The sequence below is a fragment of the Nipponia nippon genome, unplaced genomic scaffold (genome assembly GCF_047370975.1).
Source record: "Nipponia nippon isolate SJK-2023a ecotype South Korea unplaced genomic scaffold, ASM4737097v1 scaffold_23, whole genome shotgun sequence".
Taxonomy (NCBI): Eukaryota; Metazoa; Chordata; class Aves; order Pelecaniformes; family Threskiornithidae; genus Nipponia; species Nipponia nippon.
In genome coordinates, this window is record NW_028262340.1 from 3,388,466 (window position 1) to 3,407,459 (window position 18,994).

Here is an 18,994-nt window from a genome sequence, read left to right on the forward strand (position 1 = left end):
TTATCTCGGGGCATGATCTTTGCTGTTTGCTGCTGAAATACAGAACCAGGCTTCTGCACAGCCTGCACAAAAAGCCTTTTAGAATATGAAAGATTTGTTTTGTGTATTCAAAGAGTTGCTTTGTTTATTCTCAAACAGCAAGCGGAATGCTGCCATGGAAAGCTGAGGAGGAGTGCAGCAGAGGGCACTCTTAGTCCTCGCTGGCCTGGGGTGTGACAGAGCAGGTTGGGTACCGGACGGGATCCTCTGGGCTGCTCATGAAGTGGCCTTAAAAAGATGGAGCCGTGCCTTCGAGGCAGGGACCTTTCCAGGGTAGAAGTGGTGCAAGATCTGTGTACTCGCTTTAGGCCAATGTAAAGCAGGAGCATACGCAGAACGCGCTGTGCCATACAGTCCCTACCACATCCCAGCAGAGTGTGCTGGGAAGCAGGACAGAAAAACACAGGGAGTGTGTAGTGGGTCATTTAAATTCAGCCTCCTTCCTTCCTGCCTCCAAGCGCAGGGCACCTTAGCTGGGAATCAAGCCCTGCATTTTACTCAGGTCCTTTCAGGTCCCTGTGTAACACCAGATCAGCCTCCACGCTCCCCACGCCACTGTTTGTCCACTCCTGAAAACAGACAACTCCGACTCTTAATTAATTAGCACTTGGAAAGGCCCTTGGGATTTGGGGCTGGAGAGCATTAGCACAGTGCAAGCCACCTCAGATGCACCTCCTTCTCCTCTTCCATCAGATGAGGGATTTCACAATCATTTCCCTGACAGCTACCTCTACCAATGTCACAACGAAGGCTTCTGTCTCCACACAAAAGATTTAATGTACTGGAGGTGGTATAAACACCCAGTGCCCTGGAGCAGCTCGGAGCTAAAGGCAGTCTAGCTGCATGTCCGTTCCTTCCCCTTTTGGAAGGCTTGGCGCCTTAAACTGTGTTGTCGCCTAAAATTAGCTGCTCACGTTTCCCAGGACGTTCTCCCACTGCTCGTAAATAAGACAGGGATAAAGTGCTACACACCTCTGTTCTCATTTTCTCACACAGCAAGAATATAAACCACAGCTGTATTCCAAGCCACATGGGGCATTTGAAGGTGTGAGATTTGTGCCTTGTTAAAAGGACAGTGCTTAATGCATGGCTCGGTTCATACATTGCTCCTTGTCCAAGAAGCAGCAGTTGCACCTTGAGCCATGATCTTCCAAATTCTGCTTTCAGAATTTTTTTTAACCTGCTGCATGACCTCAAATGAACTGTTCAACCAAAATCATAACGCTTACTCACCTGTCAGGAGTTTTGTGGGGAATATTCAGCACTAAACCAGCATTATGATGGCTGATTAAGTTTTCAACCTACAACAAAAATAAAGAATAATTCGATTATAAAACATCCTTACCAAGCTGCTCGTCATCATCCACCTGAATGCTTTCAGCTTCCTACAACCGTAGCATAAGGAAAACGTACAGAGTTGGAGTCCTGCTCGTCCTTCGAGCCACCTTCGCTCCACCACGGCCAGCCAGCTGTCTCCCCTGCCTCGCCAAGAGACAGGCGCCTGGATACACTCCGGCTCCTTTACTGGATGGCAGAACCAACATCCTGCACCAGTATCTTCACCCCAAAGTGCCAGGAGCAGTGCCAAGTCCTCCACATGAGGGTTTCTGGGGACAGAGGAGCCCACTTTGCCTCTCGGAGCCCACAGCAAGTCTGCCACAAAGGCACCTTTTTACCATAAGCTGAAAAAACTAGAGAAGCAGCAGGACACGAAGGACAAGTGTTAGGGAGCTCCCTACACCCATGGTCCAAGATCTTCCTAGGGCACTGCGACAACCAAAACTACCCCTAACGCTAGCAGCTGAACTGCTCACCCCGCTGGACGTGCCACTTGCCAAGAAGCAAGAGAAGAACATGAAGGTTGAGTGACTCAGAACGATGAAAGGCAGGAAACACCCAAGTTAACACCGATTTGCGTCTCTTCTTTTTGCCTGAGCTGCGTCAAGTGAAGGGATAAAGATGTCAATCCTGCTTAAAATCTCCCCCAAGCAAAGAATAGTGGGTGTTTAATTCACCTTGTTACGTTCTTCTGGGTTCACTCACCATCCCCAACCAGTGGCTTTCCTGAATTTATAGTAATTAAAAAAAGACGACATTTAGATAATTGCTAAAAGTCATGTAAGGCTAAAGAATAAAATGAAGGCAAGCACACACACCGTTTTTTGGCTCTGTGTGATCTCTCCTAGTGGAACTCTACCTGCAGAAGCCAAAATAAAAAGCCGGTACAAGCAGCATGGTAAGGGGAACCCTGCTCACCCAGTCCTCAATGACTTCAAAGCTGTCCCCTGTCTCAAAGCTGCTCGGTCGTCCACAGGACATGCTGGTGGCTCTCGGGGCTGCTCCTTATGGGAAGGTTTCCATTCTCGCAGCTGGCCAGTCTTAGAAGAAGTCGCTGTTGGAGTGGATCACAGGCAATCACTCTAGTTTGGCACTCTTAACTTTATGAGCTTCACTGAAATTATATCGAACATAAATTTGGCCCAGCAGCGATGGTGAGGTTCATCCAGCTAGATGGTCTGAAACACAGGAATTTCATTTCATTGTTCATTACCCAGCCACCGATGCCTGCTTGATGCAGCTTGCTCACATGCTCAGGCTAAACTGATCGCCAGATTTGGGGCCACGAAGGAGTCCTGTCCCCTGCTTTTTGCCTTCTGTAGGCTGAGGATAAGATGCAATTCTTAAGATTGGCTGGGCACTTTCACCCAGCTTCTCCCCTGATGAGACAAGGCTGCAAGACGTGAGTGACGCTGTCTATTTCTCCATCTGTGTTATATTACCAATAAAAGAACAAAACCCATCAATGTCTACCAGGGCCGTAAGTTTGCTGCGAGGCTGGGGAGGAGTTCTGCAGGTCCGTGTGCCTCGGTGAGCAGTCTCTGGACGCTTTTGGGCTTAACACGGTTCGCAGAGACTTAACAGCTGAGAAGGTCTCTTCCAGACCCGTCTTCCAGTTCAAGTTCAGGGCTAATTCAGCATCTGCCCAGGGGGACATTTGGGGTCAGATTCATGCCATCTAATCCTTAGGCACTTAATTAAGGCATCTACATTAGAAGCCTAATCTCTCCAGGCTCTCTTTATATCAGCAGAGAAGGACCGAAGCTCCTGAACTGCCTTCTGATGCTCCACACGCATCAGCTGTATCACGGTGTCAGTTGCTGTGAATTGTCGAAAGTGTCGTGTAAAGGCAACACCAGAGCTCAGCAAAGGCAAAACGCGACAGCATATCTGACTCCAATCTGGGTGGGAAAGGCTGCTCTGCCCTAAGGACGGCAAGGGCAGGAAAAACCACCCCTCCCCACTCCAGCCTGGCCTTGGATGAGATCCTGACTGCACGGAAACACCCACTGGCTTCAACAGAGCTAGGATTCCCCTCTCCGCCTGGCTTGCCAGATACTGCAGCCCCGAGGGCACGCTCTTGTGCCCATCCTTTAAGGGATGTCTAGCAGGGACCAAATTTCGTCCCTGGCTGCAGAGTCCCCTAATGAAGGCTACAGTTATTTTGGTTCTGGGAGGAACACCCCATTGTATTTGAGGATTTATTATGAAATAGAAGCCTATCAAGGGACGCAAAATTTGGGATGGGTGGGGTGCCTGTTGATGTCCTTAAAAAGGAAGTAAATTTATAAAAGCACTCTTGGCATCACGAGTTCGGAAAGAGCCAGTGCTTAGACAGGGAGCTTGCCAACAAAAGCACACATTCTCTTCTGGAAAAAAAAAAAATGCCCCCCTGGAGCCTGGTCTTGGCAGGAGGCAAAAAGCCAGTTCTGCAGCTACCAAAGAGCGTGCAGCCAAGGGCAGCCGGGGGGCTACCAGGAAAGACACTAAACCCCACTTACCAATGCATAGGATTCCCGTTTCAGAACAGGTGAAGAGTAAGAAAGTCAACACATCTAAGGACATATGTGAAACAAGAAGCCTTCCCAAAGCAGAACGCCACAGGTGTTGAGCTCTTGGCAAAAAATAGGCCTTGGTTGTGGAAGCAGAGCACTTGACAGTCTTCTCCCTCTCTTTTGCCCTCTTTCTGCTGTTGTGCGAAATCTGGCCTTTCACCCCAACCCAGGGCACAGCCAGCTGGGAGGCTTTCAGGCCAGCTGGGCACACTCTAATTATCTAATGTGACTTCTTGCCTAACACAGGCTGGAGCATTTTGCCTAAATAATGCACAAAATCCTGCAACGAGGGCTTCTGTGAACAGCCTCTGTATTCTGCCCCCAGCAGACTGCAACCAGCTCTGAACGTGGCAAAAGGCAGAAGTTCATGCCCAGGCCCTGGATTAGAGCTCTGGGGAGCCTGACCTAACACCCGGCCCTGCTGCAGACCCCCGGCAAGACCCCAGGCACGCTGCACTGGCTGGAGCTACAACCCCTTCAAAGGGCGGTCGAGAAAGGCTGCAAGCACAGCTTGTTTCCCAAGCTGACCGTGCCTGGAGGCAGCGCGGGCTGCGCAGACCTGTCCGAGGGCACACTCTGCACCAGGCATGCTTGTGCAGGCAGGTGCCCCAGGATCCCCGGGGCTCAGCACCCAGGTTACTGGTCCATGCAGAAAATCAGACCTCGAGGGCAATGCAGACAAAGCTGCAGGCAATTACTCTGTGCCTCAAGGTTTGTCAAGGTGCAATAAAAAAGTACCTGTTACCTGCAGACCAGCGCAGGTCTCCGTGTGATAGTGTAATAGCAGGTGATCTTCTGAGACCTTTAACAACTGCAAAATTTGGATACAAACGTGAGTCACCATCACGGCCAGGAGCATTTGTGTCAAGGCTTTGGCTTGCGCAGAACTGCAGGAGGAACAGGCCCTGGGAGGAAAGAGTCAACTGCACCCACCTATGAAATGGATGCTTCCTTGGGTTTTTCCACTGCTTAACTTAGTGCATGCTTAATTATCCTGAAGGAAAACTGCAGGGAGGGAGGGTACGCTTAAGGTGGACTTGGGCAGGCGCATATAAGGAGGCCTCCTGATCTGGAGGACTCCTCTGGTGCACATCTCTGATGTATCTGAATAGCACGCCACCTTTTATGGGATTTGGTCCTCACGACACCTGCGCAGCTGTGGCACAAAAGGACGTGCGCGAGGTAATACGGCTTACAAAAGAGAAGGGATTAACGTGAGGTCCCTCTAATTATGGGCTACTGCATTGATTACTGGGCTCTGCCACCCCCAAATAAGCAGCCACTCTGCCGAAATTACCAGGAGCTTTTTCTAGTGCATAAGCCAGGCACTGCTGTGTCTATACAGCCACAGCTGAAAGGGTGCAAGGTAAAATTCTCCACCAGATCCCATCGCTCCAAAGACCTCTGGGATCGCCTAAAAATCCAGGACTCAGCCCCTCAGTCAAAATAGCTCTGCTGAAATCAATAGGTCTTCCCTAATTTACACCAGCTGCACATCTCACACAGATTCAACAGGCCACAACAGGTCCCTGCGCTCGCCAGGCTGGTAGGACCTGGAGGGGTGGGTGGCCTACCAGGACTTGTGAGTATCTCTCATTAGGGATCTGGGATTCCAACAGGAGTCTGCCCACACCTTTCCCATTCAGGTTTTGGAGAAATTCCAGATCATTACATGGAATCAGTGAATAATTTAGGTTGGAAGGACCCTGAGGTTCCTCCTGCAGCCAATCCTAATGCAGAGGATAGAGAAGAGGGGTAGACTTCAGAGACCAAGAGAGGAGTGCAGGTCGATGGGGTCTGCAAGTTCAGCAAGGCAGTGCTCTTGCCAGCCTGCTCCTCTACGGCACAAAAGAATCTCCGCACATCAATCTTTGATCAGCTTTCGAGCCCCTGGGGCTGTAATTGTGAGCCAGCCTTAGCACAGGGCTTGCACCTTTAGGGAGCAGGGCCTTCCCTCAGCTGAAGGGAGTGTTAACCCTGGAATCTAATGCAGACACCTTCGAAATTACCTGTAAACCAACTACTTCACTGCTGATTAAAGAACATGATCTTCCTCCAAAGGTCTGCACAAACTGCTGTAAGTTACAAACCGATGAAAAATTATTTGGGAAATGTTAAGTGTGAGACTTTCACTTACACGTTCTTAATTCTTTATCTTTGTTACAGGCACACATCTATGAGGTTGATCTTTCATATTCATTTTTTTCATTTGTTTCCTTACTAACAGATTTTTTAGAAGCTTCACATCACAAATGTTTAAGAAAGGACAAGTCCCAAGCTCCATGAATAGCCTCGTTACAAGAATGGCATCATTTTACACAACATTAATAAGGAAATTGTCTGTATTCGCAGCCATCATTGCCTTCAGACAGGCCGAACTCACACTAGCTGAGGAAGACAAAATGCTTCAGCAGGCTGCAGCCGCGAGGTCTCCAGCAGGGCTTTTGCGTGAGCAGAGCCCGTGCTGTGCTCCCGGGCCCCAGCAGCGGTCACCCGCTCCGCTGTACGCCGGGCGATGTGCGCTGCTTCTCAGCCCCCGGTGCTTCTCTCCTCCCCTTGTCCTAAACAATTGCCCTACCTCTTTTCCCCAGAACCTTGTGTGATGTTAGAAACCCTCTTGATATATTTAGAGGTGACAGTTTTATTAGCTAGTAGCGGAACATTATTAGTTCTGCCTACAAACACTGCATTTTTTCATACCATTTTATGTACAACAGCATTACTGTTACAAACCTGCTTAAACCACTTTAAGTTCAGAGCCTTTATTTTCAGTACGGCTTTTGCCATGCTGTCTTTTAAATACCCTGTTGCTGGCAAAGCAACCACTATGACAGACTACTAAAACGGCCTAAACTGTAAAAGCTTTACCCCAGCGATGCAGCAACAGATGTTTTCAAATAAGTTTTACAAAGCCTCGGTCTGCTGTTGTTGTTGCTGTTTTAAGGCAGTTATTTGAACCAATAATTTTCATCTCTATAGTTTAAATTGTTTCACCCTCAGAAGCATGATGTCATCTGGCAACAGAGGTGCACAGAGATGGGTTTGAAAGCAGACTTTAGGTGAATAATATTCGCTCGTTTTCTTCAAATCTGATCGCTGCAATACAGCCATGAGTCAGGTAAAAGAAAAGCTGTAGCTGGTTCAATTTCTTTGCCAGGCAAATAGCCCCAAATCATCTTTACTCTAATGCCTCTTTATGCAGTCATTTCACAATGTTCTCCCTTGTGCGTTAGACTGGAAATTAATGACCTGCCTGGCAGAGACAGGCCAATCTGTTAGGTCAAGAGGCTTTGTTAAAAAATAGTTATTGGGGATTCTCAAATTATTACAAGTTTGAGCCCAAGATATTTTGACCTCAAAATACGGCATAGGTAAAATGAAAACTATGGAGCCCAGCTATGTCTCATGGAGGTAAGGAAAAAAGGCTTTTCCTGCCAGGGCAGCTCTTGGTCACTTGAAACTCAACACCTTCCAAAACCACAGAAAGGTTCTCGGCTCGGGCATTAACTGTTAGAGCTCTGTGTGTCCCTGATGTTCCAAGTGGGGAAATAACTAACCAGCTGCACAGACTCACCAGTGTCATGGCCTTTCCACTAAAAGAGTGAAACTCACCCTCTCCGTGTGCAAGTCCCCTGGACGGGTGAGGTTCCTCCTCTGCTATGCTCATCTTCCTTCAGAGGAAACAGCGAGAGCCAGGACACAGCTCAAACGCCTGCAAGCCCTGCAAGCCTGTTCATTCTGCCCCAAACAAGGAGGGCTGGCAGCGCCGTGCCGATCCCTTTCCTAGAACAAAGGAAACAAACAAAATTACTTCCAGCTTCTCAAATTCGTCTCAAAATAATATGTCAGCTTAGTCCGTACTGCTATCCTGTAAAAAGAGTTTGGAGAAACAAAGGGAATGAGACAAATCCCCATGCTCGCACTGGGGCTGTTCCCTTTACCAGAATGTACGGGGGACAGAGCTTGCGATGGTATTTTAAGCCCTAGGTGTATTTCAAGGGGATCTCAGCTGAAGAGGCCAGGGAAGAGTCCAGGCTGTGGTGAGTCAGAGGGGAATCCCATGAACCAGCCTCATGACAAGGATGTAAGACCCTTTTTCATCCTTCACATGCACTAAAATTAGAGCTGAAAGAAAGAATCCTATGGCAGAAAAATCGCCCGCAACAAAGGGACCTCAGGAACAGAAGCATGAGGTTAATTTGACGCTGTATTGATATAACTAAAGCCAGAACTTTACCCCTAGCATTCCTGTGGCAACTGCACAGTGATTATGCTAGTCCCTGGTTCCATCAGAGAATGATTTCAGCTGGCAGTGGGGCTCAAGTGATGTGTTCACTGCAGGATGAACTTCTGAGGTTATATACACAGCGCTGGCAGTCACTCCTCTGATCATTTGGAGACTAACTTTATGGGTAGTCATCCCACAGCTCAAAGTGTTATGAGGTACAGAAGAACATTTAAAGCAGCATTGTTGTGATCAGAAAGGCTTGCATGTTCCAAAAATATTACTGAAACACTCTGCCTGGTCAGTGAAGCTACTGGCTGTGCGCCTTTTCAGCAGCAGCAGCTGGTCTTCAAAAGGAGACGTAAGGATCCCAGCTACGAGTGAAGCCACACGAACCGCAGGCAGAGCCCAGCCCTTTCTGGAGAGGGGTTCCCACAGCCCTGGTCCATGGAGCCATGGCAGCACCAGGTTTCGGTGACCTGGTGTTGGGCTCACAACTGCAAGCTCAAGACCAAACCCATTCTCCCTTCTCAAGCTTAAGGCCCAAAGTGGTGTTCAGTGCACGGCCCCCCACCGGGCTTGGCTGGCTGCTGGTGCAGCTTGTGCCAGTGTCTGCTCAGCTCTTTCCCACACTCAGAATCTCATTTCTGCTGTTCCACAGGCTACAGCATAACTAGCCTTTAGGGAAGACGTGTCAGTGCCTGCAAGCTCGGTCTCATCTGCTGCCATGAGCTCGGTACAGGCTCTCCTCCAAAGCCAGCCCTGGGAGGTCATCTCTCGCCTTGGGTTCGAATGCCAGAAATACCCAACTCAGCAGAGTTTTCTGGCTCAAAAGCTGCCACTTCCATAGGGGCCTCCAGGGAGGGGAAGGGATAGGCTTTGCTTAATTGTTTTGTTTTTAAAGTAGCATTCTCTCATCCTATTTTTGTCCCAGGGTTGTTTTAATTGGACAGCTCTAAAGCTCTTTGCAGCTCATTCAAAAGGAGGGAGAGAGAGCAGACCCTTTGGTTCTACCCCTTCCCTACAGAGGGATTGTTGCTGTTCCAAGTCTTCCCACCTAATGACTTACCAGACAAAAGGGAGAGCCCTTGATCTGTGCCAATGACTCCAAAGTGACGTGGGGCACAGCAGGGTCGGGAAGGAGACAGCGTGAGAGGGTTTTCTGTCTTCTCCCCTTGGGTTGCCTCCTTAAGTCGTTGTGCCCTATCAATACCGCTGAGGAAGGTGACTGGCATGGCAGGGAGGCAGCGGTGTAGGACGTGCACACAGCGTGCTTGGCAAGAGGTGGCTGACTTGTAGCTGGAAGACAGAATAGAGCAGCTCAGGAAAAGGCAGCTTAAAAAAAAAAGGTGAGGCCACAAAATGAGCTTGGGGAATGGCAATTCCCACCTTCTTGCAAGTTCTATTGTTCTGTTTGGTTGTGGTTGAGTTCTTTTCTGAGTGCAGGTGCTCCTGTTTGCACATTCAGCAACACCTCCCATCAATTCATGGCAGAGTGAAGCTACGAGGGAACAACAGGTCGGTTCCCAAGCTCTTCAGTGCCGCCATCACCTCAGCCTCTGCACTTGTCAAATCTCTCCTACACACAAGATCAGAACCAGGTCCTTTCTGTTTCTCGAGAGAGGCACACATCTGCACTGGGGCTCTGGGGCAGATGATTCCATGCACAGCTTTTAAAGACAGAAGCTCCTAATTCAGGAGGATCTGGGGTTGTTCTGCCCCAGGTGAGAGCTCAGCAGAACTTCTGTGAACCTCTGGATTTTGGAGGGCATCAGCAGACCCACAGCAGGACCAGTCAGCAATCAGCAATCCCCATGTTTCTCCTCTGTCAGGCTCTCTCCTCAGATGACAAGAGGGACCAGGTACAAGGGAAGGTCTATTTTCATGTTGTAGATGCTGTAAAATTAAACTGGAGGGAGCATGCTTGTGTCATGCAGGCTGATGAGCTCCTCTATAGTAACAGCTCTTCCCAGGTGCCATGTGCTTGCCCTTTTCTTAGGGAAAAGTCTCATAACACCTCCTAGGACCAGCAGCTAGCGTGGCTACAGCCCATGCCAGCTCTGGTGAGCCAGGCTTTAGTGGGAAAGCTGATATTCTCTTAGCAGGATTTGGGCTTTCCCCAGGGCATGGGAGGGAGGGCGAAAGCATTTCTCCTGTCCTTTCCTGTCCTATGCAGAATGGAGACGCAGCCAGGATCTGACCCTGCTATTCCAGTCCCAGAGAAGTGAAATAGTCATAAAAGCATCTGTATGAGATATGAGTGAATGGGAGGGAGGGTAGGAGCTCTGCAGCGGTTGTATTATCCTTCCACATCCTTTACAGGAAGATATTCACTGTGTAAATATCATGGGTTATGGCTGGGCCTGGAGTTCACGCTGAGTTTAATGGACTGTGCTAAGCAAGCAGCGTGTGAATGTGCATGTGTATTTCTTCCCTCGTGCTGGAGGGAAGCTGTTCTGGGTCCTCCCTACCTGACAGACAGCTCCTGAGTCAGGGAGCTCCGCAGCTCTCCTTAGGCTAAATTGCATTTCAAAATAGTGCTGGTGTATTTAAGGAGGGGAAGGAAGGCAAAACCATCCATTATCAGTGAACATCGAGTTTCTTCAAGAGAGCTACGGGAACGTGAGATCTGGAGAGAGCTAGAAAACATTGATTAGGGGTAGGGCCTGAGAGGACCCACACCAGTTTACACCAGTTGAGCATCTGACCTCAATTCCCTTTCGGCTTTTGGCACTCAGACCACTAGGGTGCTTTTGGAAATAATTCTAAGCGTCTGTCTGCATCTGTAGACCCCTAACTACCTTCAGTTCAGCCCTGGATCGCAGTTTCTTCTGGCAGTTGGGGTTGTTTTGATCAAGGTTTTGGCCTGCCTGAGGGCTCAGAGCCAGTAGAGAAGCTGCTGTCAGCATCCCCAAAGCTCGACCCCCTCCTCTGTTAGAGCATCCTGCTCCTCCACGTTCCCGTTGCATACCTGGAACTGCTGTGACCGTGGCAGGATGAATCCCCAGTGATACGGCCGCAGGAACTGTCCCTCTGCAGTCCCCCGTGGCATTAATCAACATGCTCCCTCCAAGGGTTCCTTCTTTGTTTACAAACTAAAGAAACCCAAATTCTTGCATTACTGAGAATTTCCGCTCAGCTGTGGGTCACATTTTAAGATTCCTCTGTTTTTCTTTCCAAGTAACAAATGTTTGTTTTGCTGAAGAAAAAGGGAGTGATCCTGTTCCACTCGAACGGGTGTAAATCAGGAGTAATTCCAATGAATCCAAGGGGCCAGAAGCAGGGAAAACCCAGCATGAGAAGTGTATCCTGCCTATTTCTATGAGCATATGAAGGCCAGATTTCTTAATTCCTTTACCCCCCACTGCTTTTGTTCTCTTCCCACCCTTGCCCTGTCTCCCTGTTAGAAAGAATGTCATGACTGGGATGTCAAAGAGCAGTTATCACTAGATGTTTGGTTGGGGTTTTTTTCATCAATAGATGATGTTCTCCAGATGCTAAAGAACCGAGTAGGCTTCAGATGATCACCTCTGCTCTCATTTACACAGCTATAAATCCTGAGTCACTCCACTTGCTTCAGCAGACTAACGCCAGAGGCAAGCAGAGGAACCAAGATCAGCATCCAACCCTGAGCTACTAAAAGCAAACTGACGAATCGCATTTCTTAAAGAAAGACTTTTACAATGATTAATGACAGACAGACAAACAAAAGAGAGGCCTTGGGACACATTTCTCTAAGTCACAGAAAGTTTCACTTAAGCAACTGGGACATTTTTTAAAGCCCAAAACAAGAGAGACAAAACTATTTACTGTGCTCAACTGACCTAGTTTTTTTTTTTTTTCTTTTTAAGAAGATACATGCTTACTGGGAACATGAATGAAAAGGTCCTGTTCACAACTTTGCCTTGACATTGCCTGAACCAAAAGTCATTTGGGTTTAAGTCAACATGAGTCAGGCATCAGGCAAAAAGAATGGTTCCCACAGCCCCAGACCAGGAATCGGTGCCCTTTAATACAACTCCTTCTGCTCTCAGCAGTGCCAGGAGTCCAGGCAGAGTCAAAGGAGCTTGTCTAGATTTATGCAGCTTCTGCAGAAACCAGAATCAGGTGTAGTTTTGAGATCCACCTGATAACTCAGCTTTTGCTCTCATGGTTGTGTACAATTAGTTGCAACTGCATTTTAGTCCGGTTTCAGTGGGCCAGTTGTGACCCTGGTTAGAGTTTGGGGTCTGAGGAGCGCTGGATGGGAAAAAGTCTTGCAAGAAAGGCCTTATGATCCTCCCAAAGGATGGCTGAGAACCAGAGACTTCCATGCAAAATGTTCATCTTTGCACGCTCATCCAGCTCCTCACAACTGCGGCCGGTCACGAGTGGTGTTCCCCAGGGCTCAGTACTGGGGCCAGTCCTGTTCAACATCTTCACTGATGATCTGGATGAGGGGATCGAGTGCACCCTCAGTAAGTTTGCAGATGACACCAAGTTGGGTGGAAGTGTCGATCTGCTGGACGGTAGGAAGGCCCTACAGAGGGACCTGGACAGGCTGGACCGATGGGCCGGGGCCAACTGTGTGAGATTCAACAAGGCTCAGTGCCGTCCTGCACTTCGGTCACAACAACCCCATGCAACGCTACAGGCGTGGGGAGGAGTGGCTGGAGAGCTGCCTGGCAGAAAAGGACCTGGGGGTGTTGGTTGACAGCCGGCTGAACATGAGCCAGCTGTGTGCTCAGGTGGCCAAGAGGGCCAATGGCATCCTGGCTTGTATCAGCAATAGTGTGGCCAGCAGGACCAGGGAGGTGATGGTGCCCCTGTACTCGGCACTGGTGAGGCCGCACCTCGAGTGCTGTGTTCAGTTTTGGGCCCCTCACTACAAGAAGGACGTTGAGGTGCTGGAGCGTGTCCAAAGAAGGGTGACGAAGTTGGTGAAGGGTCTGCAGCACAAGTCTTATGAGGAGCGGCTGGGGGAGCTGGGGTTGTTTAGCCTGGAGAAGAGGAGGCTGAGGGGAGACCTTATTGCTCCCTACAACTGCCTGAAAGGAGGCTGTAGCAAGGTGGGGGTCGGTCTCTTCTCCCCAGTAACAAGTGATAGGACGAGAGGAAACGGCCTCAAGCTGCGCCAGGGGAGGTTTAGGTTGGATATTAGGAAAAACTTCTTCACTGAAAGGGTAGTCAGGCATTGGAACAGGCTGCCCAGGGCAGGGGTTGAGTCTCCATCCCTGGAGGTATTTAAAGAACGGATAGATACGGTGCTCGAGGACATGGTATAGATGGACTTGGCAGTGCTAGCTTAACAGTTGGACTTGATGATCTTAAGGGTCTTTTCCAACCTTGACGATTCTATGATTCTATGATTCTAACTGCAAGATACACTGCAAGACCACTTGTACACTTTTTCTGACTGATTTAGGTTTGACATACAGTTAAGTCTCCTGTTTATGTCACTTCTGAAGCGAATCGTGGACATTTGTGTTGTGTTGCTACAAATTTATGGACAAAGTTATTTGATTCTTCAAATGGTTCCCAGATCCTGTTTACAAATTCTTTTATGCTTTAGATCAGATGCGTCAGCATGAGCCAGGACACCTTTCATTGTTCTGGTAGCGCAAAGCAGCCATAAGCCCAGTTTAGTCAGCCAGTTAAAGTGGATTTACTGGTGCTTTGGACTTGAAGCTGCTCAGACAGCCAGAGGATATCAGTGAATACTGTCTGCATGTGGCACATTTCAGATGGATCCTTACAAAAAACGCATACTTTGCTAAGAGAGATGTTTGTGACACTTCATGCTCTCTTCCTTCCGTGAACATAGTGCATTTTATAGAAACCAGCTGGATTTGCACCAGTGTCAAAGAGATTATGGTCTGTGCTGGTCTTGTTCTGACAGTTACAGGTGTCAAAGATGGCCAGTAAAGGACTTTTTCCTTTGAAGGTACAAAATGGATGTGGCAAGAAAACTGCATTTTAGACACACATACAACCTCTTATATCGGAGTGTCTGGGCGTGTTAAAATCTTTTTCACATGGCTTAGTGTTTACTGGTGTCAAGAGGTGGATAGCCTCAGAGCAGCTGTTTGGCTCATTAGCTCTCAGACATGGAGAATGTTTGTCCTGGGAACAGTATTTATAACCTTCCTAGGCAAACGAGAGCCAAGATATTTCAAAACACGGTTTGTACTGGAGTGATATCTCTCCTCCCAAATACCCCACCGCAAAAGTTTCTAACTAGTCACTGGGATTACCGAGACAGCAGGGAATCTATCGGAAAAAGTATATTCTAGATTTTGTAGGCCAATCCTGCTTTTGGTTAGGGTAAAGAAAGAATAACTTTCTTGAATTGACAGATCTGTGGTGTTACCTGGCCAAAACAAGTTAAGAAAGAATCCGTTCCCATTCCTCTTTTATGAGAAGAAAGTCTGTGCGGTGGCAGAGTCAGAATGGACTGTTTGCTAATACGCTCTTTTATGAAAAGAGTTTACAAGGCGGCACAGGTGAGGCTTTCTAAAGCGTTTAAGTGCTGCGGGAGCCTATTTTCACCACTGAAGTAATTCAGATCTCATCAATAAAAACTTATGGAACAAGACAGAGAAGAAAAGGATTTTCTGCAGAATCAGTCACTTTCCCATATTTCCCTTGCCTTCTTTAAGATTCAGGTATTGAAAACTTTATGGCCCAAAGGAGAACTCATTTCAAATACACTGATAACTATCTATTTGGAGGTCTTCTGGCAAGTTTTACAGTATCACAGGGTTTCTTAAGAAGCTTTTCAAGTGCCTGAGAGCACATATTTTCTTTCCCCACAGAAAAGCAGCAGCTATTTGACATTCCGCCCCTCAAGGTGCCTAGTTCCTCCTCCACTAACACCATGTCTCTGAATGACGGATTTCTGTGAGCAGCACTATCCAAATAAAGGCAGCCACCAGGCTTTCCCAGAAACATGAAATGGCCACATCCAAGACTCTCAAAGGCAAGTAAATATCCTCCTTTTTAGAGATGAGATATAAACAACTGTTCAGCAGAAGCTGTGAGGAGAAGATTTGACCCACAGCCCTACATTTTCACTAGCAGCTGGTGATCTAGGGATTTTTCCAATCTTCTGATGTATGATTTTTTTCATGCTAGATAACTATCTTGTGAAGAATCACCCGCAGTTTAAACCCACTCTTTTAAAAACTGAATCTCAAGTCTTTTATATCCTACTCCTTTCTTTATTCCAGACCATTAGGGACACGCTGCCACTCTGAGCAGAGGCTCCAAACGTCCTTTCACATATGCCGATACAAATGAAAAGACTCAGAAGACAACATAGCTCGGCTACAGTGCAATGGGTACAGTCATCTTCATGAGATAATTCCCACTGAATATTCCTAGCTTGATTTCCAGTCACACAGAACAGTCTGGTCACTTCACCTTGGCCTGACACACTCTCCTTTCAGTGCTTCTTAACATGTTAACTACATATGTGACTTTTTAACTCAATTGTAACTTCTCAGGATTAGCAGGAACGGGATCAGATGGGAACAATCTGCTTCATTAGGAGGGATGTGAGTTGCAGTGAGTCTCAGACTAGAAGGCATGATAAATTATAAGGTAGATGGTTATAAGTTCCAACAAGGGATGCTGGAAAAGCCTCAAGAAGGAATAAAAAATGAAGCAGAAGAGGAAAGTCTACTTTGAGAAAGTGCCGGTGCCAGCTTGTTGTTTCTGGAGCCCATATGTGGATCTGTATATTTTTACATCAGCGCCTGTCCAAGATGCATCCCTCCTTGTAGGTGCCCCCTCCGTAGGAAATTTCCACAGACACACTAATTCACAGCTGTAAGCAAAATGCTTTGCTGTGTCCCTGGGATGCCCCTAACCCATAAAACACGATTTCAGAGCATGGCGAGAAAATCTTGTCACTTCCCAGGCTGGTATGTAGTGTTCAGGTGTAACAGGAATGATACGGTTACTTTGCATAGTCCCACTGAGAACTACGTCCCAGGTTTCTAGAGATTTAGGCTTTGCTTAGCATTTTCATTTTTACCATGGGACAATCAATTGGCTGCTTCAGATATGGAGAAATCTGAAAGTGGTTTCCACATTTACAGTGGGAGAAAACAACAGCATGCCCTTAGGTCCAAGTCTCTCTCAGTCATTCCCACCTCCTGCCTCAATTTAACTTCTGCAAAAGGAAGTCCACCAATCCAAGGGAGTGTGTATTTCTTTCCTATCTGCATGCCATGAGACTCGACAGCAGTGTGCAGAATGGAGCGCGAAGGGGGCACCTTACACAGCATGCCCAAAGCACCGTGGCCTGACCTGACTCCTTTCACTGCTTTAATCCCAAGTCCCCTGCCTCCTGTCACACTCACGCTGGAGCCGCACTCGGTTCTTCGGTCCTCCTCTCCTCTAGCCCAAGCCACCTCACGCAGCCATCACTGTGCCTGAAATATGAATCACGGAGTAACAGAGCCAAAAAGTTGAAGCCACAGTGCAGCAAAAAGAGAGAAAAGCATTTCATGTGAGAGAGGCCAAGCCTGCCCCAGTGTCACCTCTGATCATACCCAGCCAGCCTCTTTCTCTCTTTGCTTCATTTCTCATTTTCACTGGTGGCAAAAAAAATTCTGTCTTGTAACAAGCTGACCTTTCATCTGAACTTCTCAGCCCCACCTCATCTTTTGAATCATATGAAAATAATTATACTAATAGCGAACATTTACCTATCCTGAACACAGTGCCTTCCAGCCACAAAGCACCTTGCAAAGTTTAAAAACTTGGCCACAAATCTCCAGGGAAGCAGCTTTCTATCCCTGACCTCAATGCGCAACAGGAGGAACTATAGTACAGAGGAGAGAGGCAACTTGCTTGAGGCCACACAGCAAGCCTAGAGCCGAGCCAGGAGCCAAAGGCAGCTCTGCTCACTCCCCGCTCCGAGCTTGAACCAGCCGGTGCTTTTTCATCAGCACTGACAAGACAGATATTCCAGTGATTTCAGTGAACAAAGAGGGCCCTCTCTGAGCTGCCGTATGCTGCCATGTGTTTCCCTGCTGTCGATGATTATCCATGGGATTCCCAACAAGGACTTACAGTCACTGGCAACATCTGCTGCAGGGTTTCTCAAGGGGCTGAGGACGGGCTGTTTTTAGCCTTTTGTTTATTTGGACAAGTTCATTGCTTGCCAGAAGTGCTCCCCCCACTGCACACACATACACCCCGCCACATGCTCTTTCAAGCCAGAGAGCAGGGGACCTTCCATCCCACACAGGCTGCTTTGTAAGGCCCGGCTCTGCAGGAGGCCATTCCTCCCTTCTCCCTGGAGCCAGCTGCTAAAAGCAATGCTGAGATCAGACAAAAGATTTCACCCATCAGCGGGGCTGGGGAACACAGGGATTGCTGTCCTGAGTCAGACCGCTGGCCTGATAAACCCAGCATCCTGCTTCTGGCAGTAACCACCCGCCCTCGGTGCCTCAGAGGAATGTGATTTCCCCTTCCACGGATGCATCTAGCCAGCCATGCAAGGCCTGCTGTGGTGCACGGATAAAGGTTTCTCCTCCACACAGCCAACAAAACAGGAAAGACTGAGCTCCTGCTGTCCAGTTGTGTCCCAAAAGTCCCAAATACTGGTTTCAGACAGAGCCAAGGTGATGTGCTCAGAGTTGAATGAGCTCTTGAGCTTCCACATGGACCAAAGAGGGCAAAGATTCAAATTCAAAGATGTTGCAGGACATTGGAAAAGCCCCAGATCTAGGATCTGCTCAAGAGCTGGATGTTCAATACAGGCATCACACAGGATCTGTTCTGTACTGAATGGTGTGCACACTATTATCACTTAAAGGCACCTATAGGCAGGATGCTTCTAAGTGTGCTGGACTGCCAGCCCTGTTTATCAGCCCATTACAGGATCCGGTTCTCCTTTCACATGTAGCAGTGTAGGACAAGGCTCAGAGAAATCAAAGCCAACACACAAGACGAAGTCTGGCTAAAGGAGGTGATTAATATAGGAGCAGTGACCATCGCCCTGTCTGTCTTCCTCCCCTATGTTTTCACTCTGCTCCAAAGCTCTCTCTGGTGCACTTAGCTCTTCACTTCACTGCTGCTGTTACCAGCAAAGAAATTAGTTAAATGGCAAAGGAGAAAACATAGCTCTGTGAGATTTTGTTTCCTCTGACAAATAAAGAAAACTCAAAGGGTCAGTTCATGGGTCTTCAGGGAACTCATGAGCCCTGTTTCCCTCTCATCTGTTCACCAGTTTAAGTGGATCCATCCACATTCACAACTAAACCCTTCCAATTCAGAGGTTTGGTTCATTTACTCCTAGAACAGCCTGTTTTGGAGATCTGGGGATGTCTTGAGGTGCTGAAGATGAATTCCAAACATCTCCAACTCGTTGAACAAACACGTGTGGTATTTATGCAGTAATGCATAATTAGGGAGCAATGCTTTGTCCAGCACTCAATACGAGAAGGCTGGCTGCACTTAGATATATTCCAAGAGTATTTTGCAGCTCTAAGCCGTATCACATTGGGTGGGACCTTAGCTGATATCAACAGTTAACTGGGGCTAAGCGACCAACAGATGGATACAAAATCTAAGCCCTAAGGAACACTCACATGCTGCAGCCTTTGGTGCTGCCAGTTCATTACCAACAGAATTCCCAGTCACTCTTAGCGACTTCTGCAGCGATGCTGCAAGGCCAGGGCACGCTCCAGGGTTGTCAAGTTGACACAGCAGTTAAGAGTGAAACGAAGGTCAGCAGAGACGTCAGGAGAAAGGAAGCCTTGTTACGGGTTGAGTTTGGTCCCAGGAGGGAGCTGCAGTTGCTCTCCCAGGCATTATGAAATCAACAAAAAGAGAGATTCAGCCT